This window comes from Chamaea fasciata, unplaced genomic scaffold, assembly GCF_029207755.1.
Source record: "Chamaea fasciata isolate MVZ Bird 193981 ecotype frontalis unplaced genomic scaffold, bChaFas1.0.hap1 SCAF_10, whole genome shotgun sequence".
In the NCBI taxonomy this organism is placed as follows: domain Eukaryota; kingdom Metazoa; phylum Chordata; class Aves; order Passeriformes; family Sylviidae; genus Chamaea; species Chamaea fasciata.
The window spans coordinates 6,115,294-6,131,663 of record NW_027094095.1 but is presented as its reverse complement, the minus strand read 5'-3'; the positions used below and the strand labels follow the sequence as shown (position 1 = coordinate 6,131,663).

Below are 16,370 nucleotides of genomic sequence, written 5' to 3'. Positions count from 1 at the left end.
GTTCAGCAGACCGCCTAAACCTGTTGCATTCACCTTGGTGCCATCAGGAGTCAGGGCTTTTCAGTATGCCAGGAGATGTTTCTGTCCCAGGTGGAAGCAGGAAAGCATCCTCAGAAGGACTTCTGCCTTGAGCTTCTTGAATCCACTGCTTCTCCCTGGATGAATAACAGCTGCTTTCCAGCCTTGATCTGAAAATAGTACAGAGAGCAGGAGATGAAGGTGGCAGGGAGTCACACTGTGTGGCAGCTCTGTCTTCTGGCATCTTCACCAGAATGCGTCTAAAATAACTCAGCTCTAGAAGTAAGAGGAAGTGAACCTTTTTCCCAAGCTGAACTCGAATCCCAGATGCAGGTTGGCTGAAGAAGCATTGGCTCACCCCCTGTGAGGTGATGCATTAAAATATCTCACAGAAAGTTCTCTGCTTGCAGTGGTCTGTATGTTGAACAGTAGCAGTGTCTAGAGTCCTGTTGATAGCACGGTGCTTGTACTAGTTATTTTAGAGGAGAAAGTCTCAACTCTCTCTTCCTTTGGAGAAAACAAACCCAGTAACTGATTTTCGCAAAGAATGCCTTGAGTTTGACTTTGTATAAAACCTGTCATGATGGTGCTTGGCAGGTTTGCAGTACCTCTTTTTCTCCCAGTAAGACGATGTCCTTTCTGAAGATGTTGCTGGGATGCAAAAGAGGCTGTAGAGGAAGAAGAAATGTATCCCAGCATCAGCACTTACAACCATAATTAAAAGGAACAAACCCACAGGATTTGTGGAGAAGGAGGTGTAGGTAAAAGTACAGATGCAGAAATGCCTGGAAACAAGCTCTGCACCCCATGTTTATGCTGGCAAAGAAGTGTTCCTTGATACTGACTTAAGCATCAACAAAATTGTGGAGATTTAGGATGGCAAAATCTCCCTGGAGGTGGAAATTCCTCTGTGCTTCTCTTGGATCTCTTTCAGGCAGTCAGGTCTGAGGGAGCAGGTAGAAGCTTGGCACTAACCAGTGTAGTAATTGTGAGGAAATGGGTTTCTTCAGATGCAAAAGACACTGGGGCCAAGGCACGACCCTTACCAGCCAAAGTTTTGGTGTTGTGTGTGACCCTGAGAAATAGTTTGGGTTTTTTTTAGAACTCCACTCCTGTGACCTGAGGAACTCTGTATTCTCTCCTCTGAACAGCAGAGGAAGATACTCTGTTGTCTACTGCGAGTTCAGGGCACCCACATAGAATTATCCTTTGTTTCTGAAGTCTAGAAGTCTTAAAATATGTGCATTGGGAAGTGATTGCATTTAGGGGAAAAAAATTCAAGCTGCCTTTTGTTGTTTTTGATCAGCCGTTATGGTATGTGTCCTTCTCAGAAATGCTGTGGTTATTTTATTCCCACAAATGTTACAGAATAAAAAAACATGAAGTTTTTGGAAACAGCCAGGGGTGGGGTTTGGTGTGGCTGCCCCAGAAGCTGTGGCTGTCCCATCCCTGGAAGTGTTCAAGGCCAGGGTAGACAGGGTTTGGAGCACTCTGGGTTCCTGGAAGATGTCCCTGCAGAAGGATAGAATAAGGTGAGATTTAAGGTCCCTCCCAACCCAAACCATTCTGTAATTCCATTCTCCATTGCAGAAAGCTCTGATAATCCAGAGCTAATGGCTAATCCAGAGCATGCAGTGACCTGGGGGGAAAGGCAGTGATTCACTCTCAGTGTAGCACAGAGAACAGTTGGGATGGGACATCGGGTTCTTTTTGATTTTTGACAAATTAAGTGAGGTGACAAATTCTGAAGCACTGTGCTATGCTGAGACCTAGAGCTGCACTTGTGAAAATAATTGGGAGAAGGAAAAGAAAAGGCAAAGCCTAAGAATTTTCCCTTATTTCCCTCAGGGCTTTTGCAAATAAACAGAAGAGGCACTGGGGACACTGTCTTCATGTATTTTTGCTGGTGTTTGATTTCTCAGGCATCTGCGCTTGGATTTATTTCTCTGCTTTGAAAATGAGGGGACAAACAAAATTAAGTATAGAAGACGGCAACTGCATTTCATAAACACAGAGCTCTGCAGGGACTGCAGCTTTTAGAGCTGAAAGTCTTATTAATAACTTGCCATTACAAACTCTGGGCATTGTTTTTGGCATTATTGACACTGCTGAAAATTAAATTCAGCAAGTAGTTACTTGGCTGTTCTCTGAGCAGTGTGTAGCTGCTGGAGCGGGACTGTAGCTGGGTGCTTAAAAAAGCAATATTCACATTTTTAGTATCTTCTGATTGCTGTGCTTCGGGATTCTCTGGCTTCCTACAGTGAATTGCTTTTAATTTTAGCATATTGTAGCTTTGTTTCTCTTGTGGAGATTGAGTAGTATGGTAAACATAGTGTTACATTGTTTATATTGTTACTTTTGGTCATGTTCGGGCATAGTAGATTACATCTGGCTGGTACCTCATTGTTCTATCCAGTTTTTCAAGCAGCAGATGAAGATCAGACCTCATTGTGTTGCCCTATCTGTCTGTTATTCTTTCAGCTTCCTTTGCTTAATTAATTAATGCGATTTCCTGGACAATAGTCTTTAACCAAAATTTGATTCTGAGAGTTAGTCAAAAGACATGAAAAAAACAGACTATCTCATCTCCGAGTTATTAATCAGCCTAATAATTAGTATAGATGCAGAAATCCAGAGAGGAACTGTTTACTAGGGCATGGAGTGACAGGACAAGAGACAGTGGCTCCAAACTGAGTGTAGATTTAGATTGGATATTGGGAAGAAATTCTTCCATGTGAGGGTGGTGAGGCCCTTGGAAATGGTTGCCCAGAGAACTTGTGGATGCCCCATCCCTGGAAGTGTCCAAGGCCAGGCTGGATGGGGCTTGAAGCAACCTGGGATAGTGGAAAGTGTCCCTGCCCATGGCAGGGGGTGGAACAAGATGGGCTTTAAGGTCCCTTCCAACCCAAACCATTTTTTGATTCTGTGTTAATAAATAATCTCTTCAATGTGGAAGTCTAGGCATGAATTCAGTGCGCAGGCATGGCTCAGGGCCAGAGTGTCAGCTTGAGTCACTCAGTTACTGTGACAACAGAGCTGCAAAATCTTCAGCTTCAGCAGTCCCCAGGGCAGGTGCAGCTGCACGTGGCACCAGCCTGGAGGGTGCTCCTCACTGCTTACCTGCATGAGAAATACAGGTGTGCATTCACTAACACACACACACACACACACTGTGGCTGACAGAACTTGAAGAGGCTTAATGAGTCCACCTCTGGGGGAAATAAAGTTAAACTATAGCTGAAGTTCTTCACAGGGTCAAGTGGCTATCTGAGCAGCTCCTTTCTAATCTCAGAAATCCCGTGGTTAACCCACAGCTTAGAGCACAAGATCGATGCCCTTATCATGCATCCTCATGAGGAGCAATTTCATGGCAGTCTGAGTAAGCCACCTGATTGTGCCACCCGGGGCACTCCCTCTTTGCACAGCAGGGAATATTGATTCTATTTTGACCAGTCAAGAGCAGTGGGAAGAACTGGAAAAGGGACCAAGGCTTTGCTTCCTAACTGTCTAATGAGGATGCCATGTTCCACTTGCTCCTGCGTGCCCCAAGGCACCTGTTGCAGGCAGCTGGATTGAATAATGCTTTTGCTTTCTGAGAAACTGCTTTCCTTACCTCGGGCTCATTTCTTTTCCCACTGTTGATGACACACAAAAACTTTATAGTCAGGCTGTTCCTTTTGATGATTTTGCAATCTACCAGACCTGTCAGAAATGAGGAAAAAATTCCATCACCTTGTCACCACTGTGTTACTTTCAAATGTTAAATAGTCCTGAAAACAGTAAGTGTGATGTCTTTCCTCATGAGGCAGTGGTGAAAGGGGTTTCTCTTGCTGAAAGGAGCTGTATTTTGGTGCCAGAGAATACAGATCCCAGCACAGTTTTCTTCATTCCAGCTGCTTGTCCAGACCATCATACTCAGGTGAGCTGGTATGGACCCAAATCCTGTTGTTTTAAGTAGCAGCTCAGAGGAAGCTCTGAGGCAAATTTGGGCCTTGTTTATCTTGTAATGCAAAGTGAAATGTAGGTTTGTGTTGTAATGAACTTCCTTCAAGAGAACTTGATCACTTTTTCCCTTTTCTAAGCACAGTGTGAAGCAGGGCGTGTTCCTTTTGCAGGAGGAAGGACATGTGATAGGAAAGGAGCGTCTTCTTTGCCACAGTTTGTGTTTCCCAGAATTCTGACGAGGGGTTCTGCAAAGGCAATGATTCTCTAGCCAGGGGGGAACTGCTTTAGCCATATGTTTTTTTCTTTTGTCCCAATATGCACCAGACCCATCTTCTCCAGCCAGCATGACAAATCCAAGTGCTTCAAGGCTTGATAAAAACACTTCCGGGCAGGGCTGGCGGTGTAAAGGGGAAGAAAGTGCTGCCTGGCTTGGTGACCCTGGAAAACCTCCACCCGTGCTCTCTGAGAGCAGAGGAACTCCCAGCCTGGAGTGAAAATGCTCATCCCGGGTGCAGCAGTAATTGCTGGGGGGAATTGGGAGCAGGGCTGCTTGTGGGCTGTGCCAGAGCCATCTCACATTTTGCTGCTCTCATCCATCTCTCTCCATCAAGCAGCATCTCCTCTGGTGGCTGAGTCTCTTAATGGAAAGGAGCAGCACATTTATAGATCCAACACTGGGCTGGGAGCTCACACAGGAGCTTGTTGGGAACCCTGGGAACAGCCAAGAGTCCCTCTCTATTTTCCTTTAATCTTTCTTTTTTGTGACGTCCACAAAATGTCAGTAATGATCCTGTCTGGCAGAAGGACTTTGCCATGCAGTGTTTGCAGGCTCCCTGTTTAAACAATACACCTGTTTACCTGTATGACCTGTGGATTTTCAACCTTTGATCCATCATGCAGGAATATTAGACAAGATTATATAATGTCACAGGAATTTTGGGGAAGACTGCTGGAAAGGTGAAAAAAATTTGAAGTGTTCAAGTCTCTGATGTAAGGGGTTTAACACATCTGTACTCGCTGATGAGGGCTCGAGTAAAAAAACCACCTTTTGTAAGGTTACAAGGGTCTGGGTTTTGTATTCATTTCCTTTTTGTTGCTGTTATGATATAATGTGAATTGTAAGGATTAGGAAGAGAATATAGACATCTGTGCTCTGGGACACTTCTCAGAAAGATGAGTAATGATGACTTAATTTTTTAATATGCCTCACCTTGCACTAATGGACTTAAACCAGTGTTTTACGCTGAAGGCAAATTTGTTGCCATTAGAAAAGGAGGCTTGTCTGCTCCAGGAGCGTAAGAACATACAGCACCTGTAATGGAGGCAAGTACTAAGCTTTTATTCTTGTGACCTTGTCCAAAGAGGATGTAATTACAATCTAATTCCATTCTGACAGTCTGGAAACCGTGGCAGTTGACATAAAGTGACATTTCAGGTGAAATAGGCACGTGTTTTAGTACATCTTCTCCTTTAGTACCGTCTCCTAAGCACTATTGATGCTATTTCCTCTTCCTGCTTCCCTTGCTCCACTCTCAATGCACAATCAGAACACAAGATTCTGGAAAATGTGCTGCAGTGGATCATGGTTAACCTTATAAATGAAATCCAGTGTGGTGGAGCAGGATGGGAGCTGGTTGCTGTATGCCTGCGGTATTTGTGTTAATATAGCAGTACTTTTTAATCCCCTTGGAGAGATTAAATCCTGGCATGCACACCTTCGAGGACTCATTTAGGAAACCAGCGAAGAAAATTTCGTTTGAATTTTGATATGATCTTTGGTTTTTGTGACCTAAACGAAGACTCTCCTCCTTCAGTCACGGATTTTGCTCAGGCTCAGGGAGCACCAGCAGTTCCAGATGCTTGACTCTGCAAATACCCCAGAGAGGGATGTCTCACAGCAGGATTTTGTCATCCCTCGTTCAGAGGAGGAAAAGCTGGAGCTGTGAGCTTGGGCACAGACAACTCCAGCCTGCACAAAGGAAAAGTGCCAATGTATTTTCCATCTAGGTACTTCTCTAGCACCGGAATCACATTATTCCCAATTAACTCTTGTAGCATATAGGTTGTTTTGTGTGCACTAGGAATATGTCAGTGCAGTCAGTTATCTCTGTGTGTCTCCCTTCGGAGATTGGTCGTTACACCTTTGATGAGTCACTTAATAGGCTCATTAAGGAAATGGGGGATACCTCATCTAAGTGTTCACTCACTGAGCCACAGTCGCCTTCCTTTCAACCCCAGACAAAGAGGGAAACAAACCCTTGCCAAATGCATCTCTGTGTGCAGCTCCCAAGGACACAGAAATAATTTTTAAAGTTGTAAGGATTGAAAGCAGCCATCCTGCTCTATACTATTTCCTGCAATTTCCTGCCTATGGATCTGGGGATGGCTTCTGAACCCTCCACCCCATCACAGGAAAGATGAAGTGCTGTGATGGGACACTGGGAGCATAAAATGCAGGTGAGAAGTTTCCCTGCTCCAAGTAAATTTGGTTCACTAGTAGCCCCCAGATGGTTTTCACAGTTGCTGAAGTGCCACACAAGTACAAATTATCTGTAAATAAGGAGTAAAATGAGTTATCACTGCTTTGTGTGTGTATAAAGCAGGGAGCAAGGCCGCTGTGTTTTCCCTTTGCTCCTCCTGTTGGATTTCTGGACAAGCCACTTAGCCCCTCTGCTGACCCGACCACCAGCCCACACCACCTCTAAGTGGATCATGTGCCACACAGGTCCCTGACTGTGCCTGGCTGCCAGAATCCAGCAGCATTTAGCAGTGGAAAATAATCAACTGGTGCACTCCAGCAGCAGATGAGGTGATCCAGAAAAATCTTTCATTCAGAGCTCTCATTTAAGTCTTCCACGAAATGTCCACATGTTGTTCTTGCTGCTGTCCTAGCTCAGTTCTTTCTGGTAGCTGCTGTCTATGTATTGATCCTCTTCTGTGCCTACACAAGGTTGTTCCAGAAGGCTGTAGAAGCAGTTGGGTTCAGAGGAATTACCTGGCCAGAACAAGTGGATTTGTATTGCTGGGATTCAGTTACTTAAAGATTCACAGGATGCCCATTCCTTTAGTGAGTGCAGAGATGGCATGAGATAAAACCTGAGCATGCAGTGCTGGGGAGATATTTTAGGTAACTGCCACTGGAAACATGCTCTATGGTCAGCTGGCACTAACATAGCCAGGGGAGTCCGACAGAATTTGGTTTGAGCGATTTAAGATGGTTAATAAGTAATTAACCCAGGAGGTGACTGTAACAGACATCGTTTTAATCAAGATTGAATTATTGGCTTCCCAGGCATGCTCTGGAATTTATCAGTTTGCTGGCAGGACGGAGCCTCTCAGCCACATTAATTAACAATCCCTGCATGCAGGAACCCCTCCAAAAGGATGCCCACAGGATCAGATTCACCAGTTCTTTCCTCACTGCTGCCAGGAAAAGGCTACCTCCCCACATTTCCATTCAATTTGTCTTTTGCTGAAAAGATGCTGATTTCATGCTCTTTTACCCTGCAGCAGCTAGCCTGTTGCTAAGCGACCTGCAAGATACTGAAGAGGCCAGGGTCTGGGTGCTTTTTTCCCCGCCCACTCCTATTCTTATTTATTTATTTACTTGTGCATCTTATTTACATAGCTGAACAGATTTCTTCCCTACCGCAGAAGCAGAGCCACAAGCCTCTAGGTTGCCGCAGGGTGCCTTGACTTGCATTGCTACTTGTCCAGCACCATCCTCTGCCCTGCTTTTCCTGTTCATCAACTGAGCAAACTTTTCAGGATATTTGTTGAGCTGGAGTGGCATCCAGGAGTGTAATGGAAGTATGTTTTAAAGGCATAGCTGGCCATGGACTGCTTACCCCTTTGTTTGGTCATCACAGTCCTTGATGGAAATAAAAGGGGTCAGAACAGAGATGGCTTTAAGCCATTTTTCTGCTTACTTTATTTCTGGCTGCTTTAATTTCAGCAGTGTCCACATTCCAGGCTTCTTGTAGCCAAACCAGCTCTGCCGAGAGCGAGGAGATGGTTATCCTTCCCTGCCCAGCAGTGCCGGGAAGAGCCCTGCTGTACAGGCAGTTCTGCAGGACCAACTGCATTTTTGTAGGGTGGGGCTGGGATCCCAGCCAGGCACAGCTTTGTCTGAACTTGTGTCCACAGCAAGAGCAGGCTGGTGCTGGAGTGTGCTGTGTACAGATAAACTGGCAGAGCATTTATGGTGGCTACACGTGGACAGCAGAGGAGAGCAGAGGTGGAATGAGGATGCTGCTGTGCCTTTTGTTCCAGATGTGCTCCCAAAAGCAGAGAAGCTGGAAGTGGTTGGCATGCTCTGTTACATCCTGCATTGCCCAGAGAACCTCCTTGCCAAGCAGAAAATCAGTAGCACTGATAGGAGTCACTTCTCACAACCAGGAAAGAATTAAGCAGGAATACTGCACCATAGCCTGGCTGTTTGTCCTGTTTGTCTGACGTTGGTGAAAGCACTGCCCCACTCCTCAATAAAAACTTCAGAGACAATTCAGAGCCCCTCAGAAGCTCCACTGTTTTGCACTTCATGCACAATGCTGTAGCTTGAGAAAGAAGGGAATGAATCCTCTAGAGATCTATTTGGAATAAACAGGGACCAAACTGTTTTTCGCCCTATTTCCTTTCTATTTCAGGAAGCAGAGCCAACATTCATGAGCTGAGTCTCTGGGCTATACTTCTTAGACAGGTATTGCCTTTTGGGCCTCTCCTCGCAGCCTTTGGCTGCACTAACTGACAGCTTTGTCTAACTGCTGTGATTTTCTTTGTGGAATTCTTTTTGCTAAAAAATAATTTTCCTGCTTTGATGATCCAGCTATTACCTGACACTCACTGAGGAGGACAGAGAGGACATGAACACTTGTGTTTGTACAGACAGTCGTGTAAAACAGGGATTGTAATTTTTTTCAAAATTAATGTAATTTTTTTACATCAAAGTGAGATGAGAAAGGTGATGTTTTAAGTCCAGTTTGAATTTTCTTCTTATTTACTGTCTTGGTTTAGACAGACAGGTATCTGCCAGGGAAGATTGGAGTCTCCCTTGGAATGTAAGTCCCCCCTCCCCCTTTCCAAATTATTACAAATTTGCAGTTAAAAGGCTGTCAGAAAAAGATGTTGGGAATAGGTATAGCAGTTCTTTACTAGGGATATAAAAAAAAATGTACAAATGTAGTACAGAAGAAGAAGCAATCAAAAAACAAACAAACAAGAAATCCTAGAAAACTGTGAAAACCCTGAAAGAGTCAGAAATACAACCTGACACCCTGTTGGTCAGGGTGTTGGAAGCAGTCCATGGTCAGCCCTCCTGGAGTGGCAGATGTGGTCCTGTTGGAAGCAGAGATGGTCCTGTGGAAAAAAGGGTCCAGAGATGGGTCCAATCTTCCTTTGGGAGTCCTGTGGGAACACTGGATGTCTGGTGACACTTGTGGCTCCTTTTTGTCTAGGTGGAAATGGTTTGGCTCCTCCTCCCTGGGTAGAGCATCTCACAGTGGGATGATGTGATGTGTCATGTCATTGGTGAGCTTTAATGGCCCATTAACAGAAGATATCCCCATGGGGGTAGTGGGAGGGTGAACAGAGATAATAAACAATGCCCCCACCCGGTTTTAACAGCTGCCTTGTTACCTGTTATACCTCCTGGAGGTACAACAGATAAAGAAAAAAAAAACATCTCCCCAACCAGATTTCAACAGATGGAATAGAATAAACTTTTTTTTTTGGTTACAAAACCCAAGACATTTACTTTAAGCATTCAATTACCCATTTGGAAAGCTAAATTGTATCTGAGTGGCCTGACATGCTCATGATGTATTCTCATTTTTTCAGAATAGACTGTTGGTCTTGTCATTTATGACACATCTGTCACTGGGCTGTCCACTTCTTTACATCCGGAGGGGTGCTGATTATAAAACCTTTGCTGACCAGCAGGTGCACGGAGTTTTTTAATACAGCTGAGATTTCACAAGCCAGGCTGTGCTTTTTGTGCCAGGTGCAGGTTTTGGTGCCATTGTTCATCCAGAGCTCAGGTGCTCCGGCAGGTGGGGAAGTTACCTCATGTATTCTCTCAGCTGAGGTGTGAACAAAGCACAGGAGACTTGGTACCAGCCTGAATGCCCAGGAATAACTTCTACTGCCCCAAGAGGGTTTTTCGGGTACATTGGAAAAGATGAGTCGACACATCTTACTTTCCTTGGCTGAAGATAGGAAGAATAGAATCTTTCCTATGGGGCGATGTCAGACAATTAGGGAACAGGAGATGATGTTTAACGTCTCGAATTACACCCGGAAGCAGACAAGTGGCTGGGATGGGTGAGGATCTCTGCATTTCTCATTCTGGTTCCTCCCACCTGGTATACTCAGCTGTCACTCTTAAACTTTCAGAGCTCTGGCAAAATGTGGGGTGGTCTGCAGTGCTGAAAAAGGGCAAAGTAAACCTGAGCTGACACAGGCATTGCCGGAGACCTGCTGCCCATGGCTGTGTTGATCACTGATCTGTGCTGCAGACTCTTGTTCTCTCTTTGGTGGAAGTGGGCCCAGCCAGCTCACTATATATACCCTGAAGTAACTTTGGAAGATTCAAGAAGAGCACAGGAATGCAAACAATACTGATAAACAGAGCACCAGCTGTGCATTCTTAATGGAAAAATGAAAAAAAAATCTAAAAAGTGAGAAAAAGAATCATAGTATTGCCCAACAAAATACCCTGGATGTTTTGCCATGCACTGCTGATAAGAGGTGGCCAAAGGCACTTAGAGACCGAGTTAGGGTGTTCCATCTCCAGCTCAGAGTGGGCTTTTTCTCTTGCTACATTTGATTAGGAGAGATAAGAAAGATGACTCAGACCTGTTTCTGGTCTTTCTCAATTTCACAGTTCTAATTATCATCAAGGAAATTGCCCTTTTGGTTTTATTTTTCCCTGTGAGATGCCTTTGCCCTTATGTCAGTACCGAGCAGTGTCAGGGATATGCTCTATCACAAGTGTCACCAGTGGGATTCATTTGTTCCACTCTCCTTAAAGCTGGGGGTATCCAGTTAATATCCTGATAATCAGTTGCCAGTCCCAAGGCAACTCTTCCAGTCCCAGGAGTGTTACTTAGTCCATGTTTATCTCTCTGGGAAAGTTCTGCAGTGAGAAATACCTAGAGAAGGAAGACACTGTGTGGCATTCCACAAAACAACTGTCATATATTTTTCATCTATGATTCTATGTCTGAGAAAGGTGATCAAATCCTTCACTGCCTTAAAAGAGTAATTATTTTTAAAGATGTCCCTGCTCATTGCAACAAGATTGGACAAGATGACCTTTAAAAGTCCTTTTCAAACCGTTCTGTGATTCCGTGATAAAGAGTAATTGGAAACAGAGTTATTCTCTCACAGATGAGAGAAGGACATCTGTATAACCTTTCAAACCATTATGTAGGTACCTGGACTTCTATGACAAATGAAATTCACTGTAGACAGCAACATTGCTTTTCTTTTGCATGTTAGTTTATTACACTCTTGTGAGTTGGTTTATTTTGCTTCACTGGCCTTCCAAACAGTGAAAGTGATGCTGGTGATCATATAAAATACATCCTTCGGAAATACATTAAGGAATTACATGGTGATAGAAGCCTCTTTTTAAAAACTTCTTTTGCAGATCATTCTAAATTTTATTGCATCCTTTGTTTTTTTTTTTTTTTTTGATGGGGTTTTCTTCCTTCGGATCAAGCAAAAATTAGCTCTTCTCACTCATTACTGGCACTTCCCTTGCATTTCTTGCAGAAGGAATTTTGCACCAACCCTTCCTCTACATGAAAGACATATTAAAAAGTGAAGTACAGATTAGAAATTATGGCTCAATTTTGTCTCTAAATATAGGCCTCTAGCTGGACCTTGAGAGGAGTCAACAGGAGCACTGGGAGTGAGGGAGCTTCCAAGGGAGCTCAGCCCTTGCACTCGACCTCAGCTTAAGCAGCACTTTGTGCCCAGCCCGAGCCCGTGGATACAAGATGTCCTCTTGCCCTGTGGACATCTGTGCTGAGCTGCAGCAATTCCTTATGTTGGTATTTTTTTAGGGAGTGTCTCATTTCTTTTAGTTGAGTAGCTGTCATACTAGTAAGTAATGCAAGGCCTATAGTCAAGATTTTAAATAAAAGACAAGCTTGGAATAAGCCACATGGGGAGGGTAGAAGAATATATGGAAATAGCTGTGGTTTCTGAAGAAATACCTGATTATTATAGAGCTCTTTGATAACTGGTGGCAGCATTTGCTTTTTCTGCCCCTCCAAACATACCCTTTGAGCTCTTAAAATAAGCTTATTAACAGTCAAATCAAGACAGGGTAATCTTTAAATCATATGTAAATACAAAAGCTTTCCTCATTGTGTTATTTCGAAGCACTAAATGTAGATGCAGATTTTCCCAGTGGGAGACTAAATCAGCCCAGTTAAGTACTGGAATAGTTTGTCTCCCAAATCATCTTGTGAGAACAGAATTTCCCTTTCACTGTACTGGATGATGATGAATAGGGATTTAGGCACAGAGGATTATGTGGAGTTTAGATTAGTGGATACTACTGGTAGTCTTATACAGCTGATCAGCTTGCATAGTCCTGATCTTCCTTTCTCCCCTGAAGCTGACCTGTGCAAATTCCCAGGGAATTTGTCCAGGCCAGTACAGAGACTGAACTGCTTTCTGCCTTTCCTAGCAAATGGGTCTGTGGTCAAATGCCTTCTGTGTATCAGCTGGCTGTTTGTTACCTTTGGAATCAACATCTACCAGCAAGTGCTGTTTGCTGGATCTTTTTGGGCTGCATTCAGTCCTGTGAGCTCCAAGTTAACGCCTTGATTTTTAACTCCAGCATTGAGGGACATGCCACTCTCCTGGAAAGTGTCAGTAATTTGTACTTTAATGCAAAATGCACAAAATTGTCTCATTTCAGAGTCACTGGGCCTGCCTCAGTCTAGACTGTCTCACAGTCAAACTGACTGCTAAACCTCAGGGAAGGTGCCTGGACTGGTCTGCCTGTTGTAGCCTAGTTTGGCTGACGCCATGTGCCATTTCCTGCTCACCCTCATCACTTCAGTCTTCATTAGTCGTTACCTCATCTTTCAGGCAATCATAGGGCAGATTTATTTTTTATTTTGTGAATATGCCATTACCACTGTGCTGTTTCCATATAGAAATGTCTCACCTTTCCCATAGGGCTCCTGTCAGGATGTCAGTGAGGTACCAGCACAGCCAAGGGCGTCGTGGTGAGTTTATGCATGGCCAGCTCCTGTGGGAATGATGAGCAGAGGACGTGCTGTGGTCCTGCCTTTTTCTTCCTGTTACTTAACTACAAGAATTTCTCATGGCATCTGGCTCTCCAGCCTTTCCTTCTTTCCTCTTTTTTTTTTTCTTGTCCCAGACTGAAGGTCAGGTGCAAAGTGATAGTCAGTAAAGATAATAAAGTCTGACCTGAAACAGGGCACTTCAGGTCATTGAGGTAAACATGTCACTGCATTCTCCCCGTGCAGCATGGCTGGTTCAGCACTGGAGCAAACTTGACAGACATCAATAATGCACTCCTTAGAGTGTTGCATTTTCCATTAATTTTACCTTTATTAGTCTTCCTCAGGTGTGTAGGTAAGGCCTATTAACCCCTCTTTGAGAAGGGAATGAAATATATGGAGAGATGTGTCTGCCTTGAGAAAGAAAGTCAAATGTGAGTTTAGAATGAGAAGGCCAAATCCTGGGCCCTGTGTGAGTTTCTTCATGTGACAGATGTTGCTATTTAATGTGCCAATTAATGTTAATTAGTATCTTTTGTTTGCTGATCATCTGCTGTACGTGAAAAGACAGGAGGCTGTTTGGGTGAAATCCCTGAATCAACCTGTACTGAAAGCAGGCCAGAAATCCCTGTAAACCACTGTAAGTGCAAAGCATCCCTATACAACTCTTATGCTAATTTTCTTGGATAATATGCTTGACCCATTTTTTTTTCTTTTCAACACCAAGTGAAGTGAAAAATGCAACAAGTTTTAAATACATTTCACAGGTAGTATTGAGTTTATTATGGAATTTAGCTCTGAATGGTGTTTGCACGGTCTAAATGCCATACAAGCATTATTCAGTTCTTGGATTGGTAGCCCCAGGGAATATCAGAGACACTTTTAATGGCAGACAGGTTGTTAATGTTTGTCCAGTTAGCGGCCAGGGCACCTGTTGAGGGACCTGTGGGTAGTGATTTGGCTTGGAGAGCACAGGTCTAGGAGACACTGGCCATGGCTGTGGGACGGCTGTAGGAAGGTCCCTGGTACCTGGCCCTGCTCTGGATCTGTCACCACTTCTCTGGGTTGTGGAGTTGAGTTGTTTGTGGATGTCTGCTGTCATGGAACTGGAAGGAGATAAAAAAGGGTCCCCAAAGAGAAGGGGTGACACAGGAGACAGGTGGCAGAAGCCTACTGTTTTTCAGGAAATAATGCTCCAAGGCAGATGAGGAATTTCTGCCCATTCCTTCTGCATCGTTTCTGTAATGTTCTCACTGCTCCAAACCAGCATGGCCCACTCAGAGGGCATTAGGCTGGAGGAATGTTTGCCTGTTTGGGAGCTCACTGGTACCACCCCTTGCTTTTCCAGACAGGAAAACAAAATACCCTATTTTGCCAAAACAAAAGGATGGGGAAAGAGGAAATATGCTCAGCTCAATTGGTTTTATTAGGTAAAAACAAAGTACGCCCCAAACATCCTGTAAAATCTGTTTTTTCAACAGCCAAAAGCTGGAGTTTTCTAAAACTCACAGTAAGATTCAGTTTTCCTTTACTTGGTATCAATACTGGCTCGGGGGTGTCTGGTACTTTCCTTGTGACTCTGTCACCCGTCACACCACAGCTCTTCGTGGGGCAAAGCAATAAAATCCACTGATAGTTCAGTATCAATCCTGTGCTGCCTTTGCTACTGGAAAAACATGAACAAACAAAAAGTCAATGCAACTCTAACCCAGATTCTCCACAGGCAAGAAGGAAGTTCGTGGAGCAAAATATTTCTGGCAGACAATTCACGTCTGAAGGAAGCCTAGCTGGAGAGAGGAAATAACTTCTATTGCCCTTAGAAAAAGCGATAGTGGCAGGATAGGAAAGATGTATGAAAACATGAAGAAAAACATGTGAATTTAATAAATTAAAAATTAAAAGAGGTTCATAAATTCTCTTTATAAGCTTCAAAATAATCTGGAATGGACTGAGCTGAATAATGAGCATGTACCTGTGGGCTGGTGTCCCAGCTATGCTGCTGTTTAATCTTCTTCATGTTTGTGTGGTTTTAGAAATCAAAACAGGCAGGTTTATTTTGGGCATGCCTTATTTAGCTGTAGTTCTAAGTTATGTAAAACCTGAAATGAAGAGCGAACTTGACGCAAACCCTTAAAATTTCAAGTGCTAGTGAACACCTCAGTGAGGAACAGAGCAAAGACACAGAACAGAATTAGCTGAGAATGTGCTTTCAGATATCCAGGGAGTGAGCTCCAGTAGGCTGGGCAGCGATTGGCTGGGCTGCTCTTTGCCTTTTGGAGTTTTAGGGGGCAGCTGATAAAGAGTTTTGCTTACTTCCTTTAAAGATCATCTATAGGAACACTGTGGAAGAAAATCCTTATGCAGCAGTTGCTGCTTGGAAGCACGAGTAGCTTTTTGTGTGGCATGCAGCAGATTTGGGGAGGCTGGGAGAGGGGAATTTGGGTATTTGGCACCATAAAGTGAAGATTCTCACGTCCTCAGCTCTTCCCTGTGTTGGGCTACACAGTTCCATTGATGGGGAGTGCATCACCAGCGTATGAGGAATGCCACAGCAATTCCAGCCACACTGACCTCTGCCACCCCTCGGAGAGCACATTTCCCTCTCTCCAGTTGGATGGCTTTGCTGGCTTTGATCTGCAGAAATGAGTTTACAATTGTGCCTGCCTTCAAACCAGGAGCAAGCTAGTTGGGAGGATTTACCCCTGCGACTATATGTGCTAAAGCACATCAAGCCCAGATTTTTCCACACATTTGGAGAATTATTTTAGGAGAAACACAGGTGCATACACCCACTTCTTTTGACGAAAAAAAAAAAATAGGCCATGCTAATTTGACATTTTAAATAATAAATCTTGGGGAAGCAATCGCCGTTCAGTCAGAGCCTGGAAAATGCATTTCTGGAATGGTGCAGGTCATTCCTGCAAGCCATGGTGACTTTGCATTCCAGTCTCACGTGGAATCCAGAAGCATGTCTAAAACTGGAACAGAGTTCCAGTTTCTGCTGCTCTCTGATGGTTGACAAGCCTTTTGTGGGTGAGTAGAGAATAGAACTGTGTGTGTGATCCACAGCGTTTGACTTGTAACCAGCTGGTTTTCACTGCTGGATGCATCTGAAAAAGCCCTTCCTGTGGGTTCAGAATTACA

At 44.0% G+C, this 16,370-nt stretch overlaps 1 protein-coding gene across 8 annotated transcripts in view; it reads left to right on the top strand.

Annotated features, from left to right (window-relative positions):
• Positions 1-16,370, top strand: part of RABGAP1L (RAB GTPase activating protein 1 like) — a 228,604-nt gene that overhangs the window by 177,120 nt on the left and 35,114 nt on the right. The window lies entirely within an intron of this gene.